Source organism: Apostichopus japonicus, chromosome 3 (genome assembly GCF_037975245.1).
Source record: "Apostichopus japonicus isolate 1M-3 chromosome 3, ASM3797524v1, whole genome shotgun sequence".
In the NCBI taxonomy this organism is placed as follows: Eukaryota; Metazoa; Echinodermata; class Holothuroidea; order Aspidochirotida; family Stichopodidae; genus Apostichopus; species Apostichopus japonicus.
The window spans coordinates 22563729-22576918 of record NC_092563.1 but is presented as its reverse complement, the minus strand read 5'-3'; the positions used below and the strand labels follow the sequence as shown (position 1 = coordinate 22576918).

The window sequence follows — 13190 nt, the reverse complement described above, 5'->3', positions numbered from 1 at the left end:
ACGTTTTAAAAACATTTTTATAACGTTTTGCATCACAAAATATCTTTAAAATGTTTCAATAATATTTTCTTAAAACGTGATATCATAATGTTTTCAATGCGTTATACAATAACATTTGTAAGAAATGTTTTTAAAATGTTTAAAAAATGTTTTACCTTCAGCATTATATCAAAATGTTGTTCAAATATCATATAAATATTTTCTAATGAAGTCAGATAAAAGTTTGCATTGTTGGTATATACGCAATCAAATTATAAAAAAAGACTAAAAACAAACATTGCCTGCATCCTCAAATTGATTCAAATAGGTTCACAAACTTTTATATTAAAAACGTTTTAAAAACATTTTTATAACGTTTTGCATCACAAAATATCTTTAAATGTTTCAATAATATTTTCTTAAAACGTGATATCATGATGTTTTCAATGCGTTATACAATAACATTTGTAAGAAAATGTTTTTAAAATGTTTTAAAAATGTTTTACCTACAACATTATATCAAAATGTTGTTCAAATATCTAGTTTCCTAATGAAGTCAGATAAAATTATGCGTTGTTGGTATATACGCAATAAAAAAAGACTAAAAACAAACATTGCCTGCATCCTCAAATTGATTCAAATAGGTTCACAAACTGTTATATTAAAAAGGTTTTAAAAACATTTTTATAACGTTTTGCATTACAAAATATCTTTAAAATGTTTCAATGTTTTCTTAAAACGTTATATCATAATGTTTATAATTAGACTATCGTGATAAATCACGGTAGTCTAATTATTATAAACGTATCTGTGGTAGATCACGTGATAGTGATTAATCACAGATACGTTTATAATAACCCTTATCCGCATTAGGGAGTGACGTCAGACCGTCAGGTCACGCTCCACTGAGCATCACTTGAAGCGGCCGCGGTTTGCAGTCGTGTTTAATCATAGATACGTTTATAATAATTAGACTACCGTGGTTAATCACAGATACGTTTAAAATAAGTTATAATTATAGGTTTCGGTTAGGTTCCCAAGGGTTAATATTAATCGAGCATGTTCTTTCATAATCCCGAAATAGAAATAAAAAGATTCAAACTTAGTTTCAAACTTAGTGTCACATGCATGAATTCCAGGAATTTGATTGGTTAAAAAAAATGTCGTACGTACGACGCATACGCGCTAAATTTAAAGCCATTACCACCAGTGTTACCAGCTTTAGCGTTTTACACTAGATTTAGCGTGTTTTAGACTTTTCTGCTGTCCTAGCGTACGTTTTTTCGTATCAAAATTGATGGTTCCCAAAAAAATGACCGTATCCGAAACATTCGAGGTGAAATTCCCGCTTTGCAACACACTTGAACCGCTATTTATATGTTACTTTTACACAATGTTATCGCGGTCGATATATTTAAAATGAATAATGCAGAACGTACGTACAGCTGAGGCGTACGTTTGCATGTAGTAAACATGAGGAGCGGAACTGTTGGCCATTGTGTGAGTTTATGTATACACTACGTATACAGCCTTACCGCGGATTGAGACGAGAATCGTCTGAATTTGTTGTATTTTTGTTGATTCTTCAGTTGTTTTGTTATGATTCTGAGCCATTATGACTTGAAGTTTGTTTAAAATAATCATATTCATAACAATGTCTATCATATAAGTAAGTGCAACTTGTGATGGAGGTAATAGGCTACATTACATATGTGCATTAATATCTATATCTAGCGTTTTCTGGGATTTTACTTTTGCAAATCTAGCGTTTTTTGGCATGTGCCGCTGGTTACGCTGATTTGCTCATTTGCCATCAACTTTGCCAACTCTGCCAACTTTGCCTTCAACTTCAAAGTTCAACTTCAAGCCTGTTCTGCTCTAGTTACTGCAGTAAGAATTACTCATTCAAGTCTGTGAATTATCCAGATTCTTTTATACTTTTCATCAGGAGTTAGGAGTAAGTCTATCGAAAACAAGAAATAATTAGGTAAGTTCATTGTATTTTTCATAAATAATGCAAAATCAGCCTACCGTACTATAGTATAGGCTTATAGCATTAACGTAAGGTGTACCACTAACGTTATAGGCCTAGCCTACCCTACCACGATATGCACGTTATCACGTATTTTGTATGATGGACCCTGCGAAGTTCGGACACGTAAGAGGATCAGAGGGAATTTTCAAGCTTAAAGAAAACCTGTATGAAACAAAGTTCACCCTTTTATAGATCAGCTTAGCAGACATTAATTGTGAAAGTTTCAACATTTTAGGAAAATGTATATAGGCTAGGGCTACTTTTTGTACAGGAAAACCAAAGAGATTGGGGCTTGTTATTTAATAATGTGTAGGCCAGGCATAGGCTACCTGTTTTTGGTTAAACCTTGCAAAGAAAATGTGGGTGATTATATTACAGGTTAGGGTTTAGATATATTTCACACTATTTTTAATCCTTTTTTAACTGTTTGATTTGATTATTAGCACAGAAAATAAACAAAAAAGTTGGTTTTAGTGTTATAGGTTAGGGTACTGTACATGTTGTTGGAAACAGGTGCACGCATTATTACATCGAGCCAACAACGTCCATTGTTGCTAAGTTCAGACAGCCGACTTAAATGGCCGCCAAAAGTTAGGGCTCGATTTAATAATGTGCATATTTCTTTGTCAGTTTTATATTTTTTACCTTTCTGAAAATGGTTCGGACCCTTTATTTGCAATCAGAACATTCATGTGTAGATGACTTGTTTGAGTTTGTTTATAACTTTTTTGGGGTATCGGTACAAGATTTGTCAAGAAATTGGTCCATGTCAGGCGTAGCTTAAAATGTTCCAGTGATATGTAACACTAATTTCCTATTGAATAATACAGTATAGAAGAAGCTAATTTCTTTGTTTTTTTTATTAAATGGTCCCAGCCCTTTTATTTTTAACCAGAACATTTGCAGATATATTGAATGAGTTAGAACATAATTTTCATGGTTCAAAGGTTCAAATTTTCTCAACACATATCTGCTTTGACATCGATATAATTGTTTCCAAACAGGAGCATCATCTAACTGAGTTTCCTGTAACAATTGTAACAGAGAGCATTTTACTGTTATCTCACCTTCCCCTTACCCTAGGAACATATTTACAATATCTTAGCTAGTAGCACAGACAGGAAGTTCTTACATCACACCTCTCAGAAACCTCCAACTTATTAGTTCCAGGAGATCATCCACACTGTAACCTCTAGTGTAACTTTCTACAACCAAAACCCTACACCTGTTTGTGCACCTATTATTATGTAATCTTCAGCAGGATGTGTGGTCAGCTTCACAACAGCTTAACCACTGTTTATGTAGACAGAGTAACATCCTGTCCCATCCTCTTGTAATCCATTGTAAAAGAGTATATAAGATGCAACTTTCACCATTTGTACTCAATAGCATATATCCAGCCAAGGAAGATATCAATTTTCTAATTCTTGGCAGGAAAAGTTGAATTGTGGTCAGCTTAATCTCTGAAATCAAACAATTCGTATTAAAGTAGAGTCTCAATCAAGTATCAAAGCAACTTCAGTAAATCCCAGTAATATCTGTCCCATATATATGTAATATATAGCCCATGGCACTGATTAAACTGCAATAATGAAACACTCGTATAATTAAATACCAAAGCAAATAGTCTTGATTGTAGAAAGGAAAGAGCCGAGTCTCTTGCTTTAGTGGAACTTTATTCAAACTTTTATCAAACAAATGAACTTGTATTAAACCTGTTTTATTCCCCCCGGGGGTGGGAGGTATTTTCAGTGAGAAAAATCCTGTCACACTGGTATGGCATGTGTCCCATCGTACTAAAACAAATTGAACAATTCTAGAAATTGCCTGCAAGAATCCCCTCTAGTTGACCTGTTTGATAGAGACTCAATGAAGTATGTGAGCTTGGATAATACTGAATTGGGTGCACTTAAAGATATATAGCCTAGTATGAGCCCATGCACACTTCTTCTGTGGTACTCCCCATTCAGAGTGAAGTGTCAACTACCAAATATAATACAATTCCCTATAATCCCCCAATCAAACCTTACTGGGGTGGAGTATCATGAATAAATTAACTTCCTGTGTATAGACAGTAGATTGCATAAACTATGGTTGTGAAGTAGCTCATTGGGTGCAAACAAGTGTCTGTGTTCAACAAAGGGAAATTGGTATCATTGGCCCCTTAGTGGGGGATATAGGGCCTAATTGTGAAATAATATATACAAGACAGCATGACTTCTGTTGATTGTGTGGAAATCAAATTAAAGCATTGGGCTGACTGCTCGTATGTAATATGGGTGGGTATAGGTGTTTTTGGAAGATTTAGGTAACATTTGAGAGGAAATTGAACTTTTGATTATTGCAAAATTTAAAAAAATCTGATTGAAATAAAAAAAAAATCTGATTTAAAAAAAAAAATCAACAACCCTGGTTCTAGGTTGCCCGATATTCTCCCACTGGCAAGTTTTGAAATTAACCTGAAAAAGTCATCCAACTGTGTATATACCATAGTGTCCCCAGGTTTACATGTACAAACAAAAATATATCGATCTGTCACTGAGTATATTTATGTGTCAAAATTTACATTGCATACATATTAAACAGCACTACAAGTGCTGGACCCATGGGTACAGGCTCATGAGTACGGGTATGGGTAATGGCCTATACTGTAAGTACGGGTCCAAGGAAAATGAAACTGTGAGTATGGGTACCAGTACCTACTCATGAGTATGGGTATGGGTATGTATAAAATATGTTAGCCAATTTTTTCAAACAGATGTTTAATACTTGTTTCCTTTCATTTGTACAGAAGCACTATGGAAATGCATCAAAAATGGGAAGAGGAGCGATTTCTTGTTTGAAATCGGTGAAGTTCTAAGAAATGCCCCAAATATGCCAGGAGGCAGCAACTACATGAGAAAGGTAATTGGAATTGTTTATATTAATGAAATAAACAAGATCATGTCTCTAAAGCACTTAGTGTTTGTGTAGATGTGAGTGGAACAATATTGTGAAAAACAAATGACTCGGCACAAACTTAATGCACTTGGTTCTGCATGGCAAAGCAGAAGAGTGATATCTGCAAAATGTTTTGAAAAATTATCATCAAATACCGTTTTTTTACCGGCCAAATCTGGAGTAACCACCATTCCCCACCCCCTCAGATTTGGACTTGGGGAGATAGCACCCTGAGGCAAAATGTTAGATGTGGGTGTGCTAAATTTATGTGACAGAACGTTCTGTCAAAGGCATCATCGCAAAGCGATACGCCATATTGTTGTGGAATCAAGGTGCCCTTTTGGGGGATAGTATATGTATATATATGTTTTAAAATAGCATATATGCTATGGTGTGTTAGGCTATAAAATTCACCAGTTTATGTGTATAAAATGATGAGAATAAAAAAAGACATCGTTTGAAGATTTCAAATATAAGTATAGGCTTTAAATTCGCCTATGCTACAGGGTGTCAGGCTATAAAATTAACCAGTTTGTGTATAAAACGATCCGAACAGAAATTGACATCGTTTGAAGATTTAAAAAAATATAGTTTTAGGCCTTAAATTCGCCTATGCTACAGTGTGTTAGGCTAAAAAAAAATCACCAGTTTATGTGTATAAGTTCTCAGAAATGCCCTAATTAATATGCCAGGAGGCAGCAACTACATGAGAAAGGTAACTGGAATTGTTCATGTTAAATAAACAGGATGATGTATGTGTTAAGCACATCCTTGTGTAGATGGAACCATCAGTAACTGCATGCATGTATAAGATTTTTAATAAAAATATATTACCATTGTTCTCCATATCTTATAGAAATCACAAGTGGCACAAAAGAGGAACACACAGGTGTATGAATCTGAGGTTGAATCAGAAGAGGGACCAGCAACTCCAGCGATTGAACCCTCATCGTTCTAGTATTGTGTTCTCAGATTTTGTTGTCTGTTTTTGTATTTGCTCTTCTAGTAATATTCTAGTGTTCTAGTATTTGTTGTCAGAAATAAACATGTTTACATTGAACATAAATAATGTCTCTTATATTTGACTTATTATCTCGCTAATCGGGGTGGGAGTTCAGCGACAATCACCAAGTAGTTCCAGTAGCTCAAGCTACCAAGTAGCTCAAGCTCAAGTACCGCCCCTTTGTGTTCGCAAGAGCGCCGGTTGTCACGCCACAGTGACCTAGCATCCCGCTGCCAGAATTTTCGGGTACCTACTGTCAGTTCCGAGCTGCGCATGGCCAGGGGAAGAGGTGAGACACATACGACAAGATGTGAGCTAAAGGGGGGGGGGGGGGCGGGGTTATGGGGATATCTAATAACGTATTGTCGCTGTCATCCGATCATTTCCAAGACATTTTGATGACATTTGGAAATAATGTTATCATAACATTTGCTATAAACGTTAACATAATATTTTCCAAACGTTTCGTCTGATATTTTATTAACGTTATATTAAAATATCAAGTAAACGTTTTGATCAAATGTTAGGTAAACTTTATATGAAAATATCAGGAAAATGTTTTGGTCAAATGTTATGAAAATGTCTTTAAAAGACGTTATAATAACGTAAAATATTGAGTCTTAGAAATAGCGGGAAAACGTTTTAAAATATTTCATGTAAACATCATGAAAACGTTATAAAAACGTTGTGATGATATTGGAACAAAACATTTTAAAACGTTTTCCCGCTATTTCTAAGACTCAACATTTAACGTTATTATAACGTTATTCCAAAACATTTTCATACCGTTTGACCAAACGTTTTCCTGATATTTTTAAAACGTTATTGTGTTTGCTGGGCTGAACAATTATGGGTTGAAGGGAATCACCTTTTGAAAATTATAAGTGGATTTCGCAAGGTCTTTGAGTATCCCTGACGAGAATTTCAAACACGCCAGGACTTGGAAGAACAATACTCATATTACAAAAAAAAGAATAATGAAGGTTCTATAGGCCTATAATTTATGTTATGTAAGCTCTGATTATGAACCTCTTATATTCATTTCAATTTGCAAGAATACTTGTATTTTGTTTTCCACACCTAATTTAAAGCTCAGTCACATTGGCAGTTCTTCAGAAAAGTCATGCCAGTGGTCGCTGTTTAGCCAAATGCAGTGTCAACATATCTGAATGCAGAATGCAGGAGATCGTTGGTAAACATAGCAGTTGCTAACATGATGGTATGCCCATGGGTAAGTATTTATTTTTATCATATATCCTGATTTCATACGAATTTGATGTATACAATAACATTGATATATTAAGACTTGTAACCAGTATATGTATTATATATGCCCAATTTATATAAAATTTACATAGTCAACCCATGATAAGGAAAATTCTTTTCAGGTCGAGTATTCGTAACATGTTTCAATTTTCCTGCTTGAAGGCATGATTGCATATATTGTAATAAACTTGAAAGCATTTCAATGTACACGTACATACAGAAGTTTGAGATACAGTATTTCCTACCTAAGGTACATATGCAGCTAATGAAGTGAGCTGTATGATGTCAAATTGTAGTTAGCAGCTGCCGAATTAAGATGTAAAATGCATGTTTAGTGGTGAAAAGTACTTTCATTAAGGTAAAAGTTGAGCTGTTGTCCTCACTGCAAGAGTAATCTGACTAAGAGGTCTGTCTGTGTGTTCAAGGGGTGACCAACGGCTCTAGATAAATAGATAGTAGATAGATAGCTAGATAGTCAACTTGATTGAATCCCAGAAGGAAATTATGTAGATCTGCGGTGAGCAATACAATGAATATGGTACAAAATACAAAGAACTTTGATACAACGAATGATACAAAACACAAAAAAAAAAACATGGAATGAGGAGTCCACGAAGAAAGTCACGAAATGGGGAGTTAAACTCTTGAAAGGTAAGCTGCTAGTAGTAGTAGTAGGCATTCTATAGCCTAGAAACAGGCCTTGGAACGTAATTTTAGGCCCCCGGCCCTAGACTAGGCCTAGGTGTAGTTCCCCAGCCCCCTCCCCATCTTTATAGCTGGTACCAAAGTTCTGTATACCAAATATTAGCACTTCTCGTAAAGCATGATTTATAAATCATCAGAAAGCTTTAAATATGTCAAAACACTTACTTTCTATTACAGAATGGTGTCCAGCAAAGGAGCTAAGAACTGATTTTGAGCAGCTTGACGTGCCGGAATTGGCTTCCCTTCTTCGAAGATTTTATGGAGAAGTTCGAAAACAAGATGGTAGTCCATATGCAAACAAAACATACTGAGGGCTGCGATCCACCGCCATCTGACAGGGGCTCCCTACAACCGTCATGTAAACATTATGAGAGATAAAGACTTTCAGAGTGCCAATAACGTCTACATTGGAATGATGAAAAAAATCAAGAGAGAAGGCCTAGATGTGAGTTGTCAGAAACCAGCTATTTCTGAAGGCGACCTTAAAACCATGTTTGAGAGCAAAGTTTTGTCCACAGATAATCCTTCTTCACTGTTAAACATGGCGTGGTTTTATCTTGAGTACCATTTTGTCGTCGAGGACGAGAAGGTCTGCGAAGTCTAAAGAAGTCGTCGTTTAACTTTGGTATCGACGACACAAATAACGCATATGTCTTTCTTAACTTCAACGAAGCAACTAAAATTCACCATGGCGACCTCCAAGACGACTTCCAATCCCAGAAACGCATGTATGCCACAGATGACGAAAAATGTCCAGTGAAGGCGATCAAGAAGTATTTGCAAAAGCTGAATCCAAACTGCGAACACTTTTTTCAACGGCCAAAGGTATCTGTTGCTGAATCAGACCAAGTATGGTATGACAACCAGCCGCTGGGGGTTAACACCCTTGGCAAAATGATGGTGAAGATTTCCGTAAAAGCAAAGCTGAGTCAGAAATACACAAACCACTGTGTTCGTGCAACAACTATTACAACACTCAGTAGTGCTGGCATCGAGACACGGGTCATTATGGCCATGCGTGGACACAGAAACGAGAGCAGTATAAAAAGTTACTGCCAAGATGCATCTAATTCACAGAAATGATCTTGTTCAAAAGTCTTGCAAGATGCCATCAGAGGTAAAGGACGCGAAAACATGGATCCGCACTCAAGTCTAGGCCAAAGTGTAGGCTGCACAGCTGTTGCCTCCAACAATGACATTAACGTTACTGCTGCTGTTAGGGCTGAAACGTCTAACATGTCCAAACTGTTTTCCAAATGTTCTTTCCAAAGTCCTGTGAATGTTTACTTCCAAAATTCATAGTTATATCCGTATTAAAACACCAAACAGTACGTTGTGGATGCTTTGAGTTTAAATATATCCAGTATCTGTCCGTAATTAAGGCCGTTAAGGCAAGGCCGTTATGTTGCTCATAGTGTTATAAATTTAATGTTAAACGACCGCAGTGCCAAGCACTCGTTCAAGTGAGTGTACGTACGTAGGTACGGTACGTATCGTACGTGTTCAATACAAGGCCTACTATGTTATTGTATGACTATATACCATACGTACATGTTTGTCCCTAGAATGGTTGCTATGGGAACCAGAAGCTGTAGGGTATTGATATGATAAAGCCAACTAGTAATTGTTTGTAGTTCCTTGTTATTGAGACCTTTCAAAAATAGTTTTATGACCGCAATATTGCCAAACATTAGTTAAAATGTTATTATGGTTCATCTTTTATGAATGATAGCTTTTCAAAGACGTTTCCTTTATAATTATTCACTATCGTTCAGTATTACTTTATAATTGCACATGTACATTGTTATGCTGGTTGTTAATCGTTAATTCGACTTACAGGGCATCACTCTAATAAACTTTTGGTTATATGTAACCAAAAATGTTTTGTTTTATGATTTTTCCCCCACACAAATGGTAGTGTATGAATGAACGGGGTTAATCAACGGTCTAGCGTGCGTTACTCACATAATTAATGCACTCCGGGTGTTAATGCTATCGCTGGATGCATTATCCCCCGATCGTGCATTAATCCTGTGCGTAACGCACGCTTCACCGTTGATTAACCCCTTATTTAATTATCACATCGCTTGATAATACCTTACTGTATGTCTAGTTCTAAAATCAATAACAATCTCTTTGGTTTTGGTAACATTTGATTCCAAATAGTCTCCATCTCAATAATCTACGAATCTGCTAATCTGTTCAATGATACATATTATGGTTGCCATCAGAAACCAAACCAATAAGGGCAGTGCCATCAGCTAATTTCACTAAGGGACAGTTTAGGGTTTGTTGAATGAATATCAGATGTGTAGACAGTAAACAGAAATGGTGCGAGAACTGTACCCTGTGGGGCACCAGTACTGCAATGAGTAATATCGGAATGAACGTTATCTCCTAGTTGAACATACTGCGAGCGGTTGTTGCGAGCTGACACCTTGCCAAACTTTGTTTGTTCAAGGTGAGAATACAGCTTGTCAAATGAATATAATATTGCGTCTTCAGTACAGCGAGCGAATTGTAATGGGTCCATCTGACAAGATATTAAAGACTTAAGAGAATTTAGGACTAAACGCTCACAGGTCTTCATGGCAACCAAAGTTAAAACAATAGGTCGAAGATCATTCATGCATGAGATTATTGGCTTTTTGGGCACAGGGATGATACATGACTGTTTCCAAATAGATGGAGTGGACTGTGTAGTGAAACACATATTGAAGATATGTAAGTAAATATACCAGCTAACTGTCGACTTGCACAATCTCTAAGCACACGGGGGGATAGATTATAGGGCCAGCAGCCTTAGATGGAATAATCTTTCTAAAATTATGCCGAACAATTCCTCTTCAGTGATCGTTAGAAAGGGCACAGAATTTGGGAGAATTTACACATAGGAACCTGTTGTCAACTTTGGTCGAAAAAGTCATGACAATCGAAACGGCTGTAAAATGTATTCAAAGCATTAGCATAATCAAAAGAAATATTATGTAAGACACTACGTTTGTTGTCATTCACACACCCACTCATTAATCGCAAACCGTCCCTTACACGTTTCATGTTATTCTCGGTGAAATGATCTTCAACCTTTTCCTTATAAACCTGTCTCTCTTTCTTAATTGCTCTATCCAATTCTTTCTGTATCCCTTTCAGTTCTTCTTTATTGCCTCTACTACCAAACACCCTCTTCTTACGGTTAATGATCCCTTTAATCTCTTTGGTAATCCAGGGTTTATGATTAGAAAAATCATTTAACCCTTTTAGTTTGGTATAATAGTGTCCTCACAAAAGTGGATATAGGCACTGATTGTATCTGTGAGCTCATTCAAGGTTAGATTCAGTGAAGGCACATCACAGACTGTTTCTTCAAGGCAATCCTGTAGACATTCCAAACTTTCTTCAGACCACTGCTTTGTATTGACCACTTCTGTTTTAACCTCCATGGTTTTACACATTGAACAATCTAGGCTTGTATATGTGTCAGCTAGGAGGATGAGATTATGATCAGCCTCACAGAGTTTAGTCCTGAATAGAGTGGCAATGTAAGCGTCTTAATAGACATTTGAATAGCACAGATCAAGAATAGCATGCAACTCCAAGGGTCAGACAATTGACGTATTGGTAGAATTGAGACACAGATCTCTTTATTGAGCCATGATTAAAATATTAAAAACGATGAAAGCATCTGGGGCTGCCACTTGGAGATCATGATTAGCTGCACTGAATTCCTCACCACCGGCTTTAGCGACAGACTTATCCGGGATGTAAATAGTGCAATAAAGTACATGCGAGGATTCACGTGGTAAATAAAATGGTCAGAACAAAACAGTCATAATTTCAAGGTTAGGGGTGGATGAATATTTTTTTTTGATGAAAGCATTGTTTGGATGACACCATCTATCGTTGATGTAAACACAGACACCTCCCCACTCTTTTTGCCCGCCTCCTTCATATCCCGATCACCCCTGAGCAGTATGAAACCATCAATATTAACATGTTCATCACTATGAATGCTAGTTAACCATGTCTCTGTAAACGACATCAGATTAGCATTAATTTACGAAAATCTGCTATGTAGATAGAATTTGCTTGAAGTTCATCAATTTTATTGATGAACTTCAAGCAAGTGCTATCTACCTAGCAGATTTTCGTAATGCTAGTAATGCTGTACTGTCGAATGCAGTGTATCACTACTGAAAAAGATTTAGATCACCAAGGTTGATATCAGTTAGTGTGTGATCATATAACCAGAAAGCCAATGGGCTTATTGTCATTCCTTGCCAATTGAGATTTTAATCCCAAGCTTTCGTCATTGTTGAGTAAATTGATCTGCAAGGTTCTTTTACTGACTGTGGACCTCTCTACTAAATATGTTAACTTACCATGTTTACAAGCTGTTTTTAGCAAAAATCAACTCAATTGAGTTGATTTTAGCCCTGCCCACTAATTAATGTTCATAATATCACATTGAACATACATTATCATGTACCAGCTGTCTACCAACTCCTTCACACAAAGTATGATTCAATTCTGAAAATGTTTACATTTGACCCTGTGACCTCATTAATATTCTTGATATGTGCACCAAAATCAATGGGGCTCTGACTTTCGGTTGCGGAGTTATAAGCATTTGAATATTTTTACGTTTGACCCTGTGACCTCATTATTGTTCATTAGATGAGCACCAAAATCAATAGGGTTCTTATACTCACTATGGCGCATCTATGAACCAAGTATGACTTCAATACAACTTCTTATTGTCCAGTTACCGTATTGACAAGCTATTTTAGTGAAAATCAACTTCAGCCCGCCCCCTAATAAATATGCATAATATCAACTTGAATATGTTACCGTGTACCCACTATCTACCAACACATTAAATTCAAGTATGAATAACTTCTGACTTTTGGTTGCGGAGTTATTAGCATTTGGAGATTTCACATTTGACCCCGTGACCTCATTATTCATTAGATGAGCACCAAAATCAATAGGGTTCATCTACTCACTATGGCGCATCTATGAACCAAGTATGACTTCAATCCAACTTGCCATTCTTGAGTTATCATGTTTACGAGCCAAGGGCGTCACATACACACACACGCAAACGCATGTTTGTGTTTCATTCCAACCGAACACCCCATTATATTTTCCTTTGTTCAATCCACGTACCCTAACCTTAACAATACCCCATACAATAGAGTTCTTCGGAGGACTTTGTGATTCTTTAGAATTCACAACTGAGGACCTGAAATTCTTTTGTTCAAG

At 36.4% G+C, this 13190-nt stretch overlaps 1 long non-coding RNA gene across 3 annotated transcripts in view; it reads left to right on the top strand.

Moving 5' to 3' along the window:
• The first annotated feature begins 1498 nt into the window (after positions 1–1498).
• Positions 1499–13190, top strand: part of LOC139965498 (uncharacterized) — a 22049-nt gene continuing 10357 nt past the window's right edge. Inside the window, exons 1-4 of one of the 3 annotated variants that reach the window (XR_011792269.1) lie at positions 1499–1966; positions 4806–4918; positions 5811–7188; positions 8182–8644. This is a non-coding gene — a long non-coding RNA (uncharacterized lncRNA). Of the gene's footprint in view, positions 1967–4805; positions 4919–5810; positions 7189–8105; positions 8645–13190 lie in introns of those variants that run through there. The other 2 variants (XR_011792267.1, XR_011792268.1) reach the window with 2 other exon arrangements.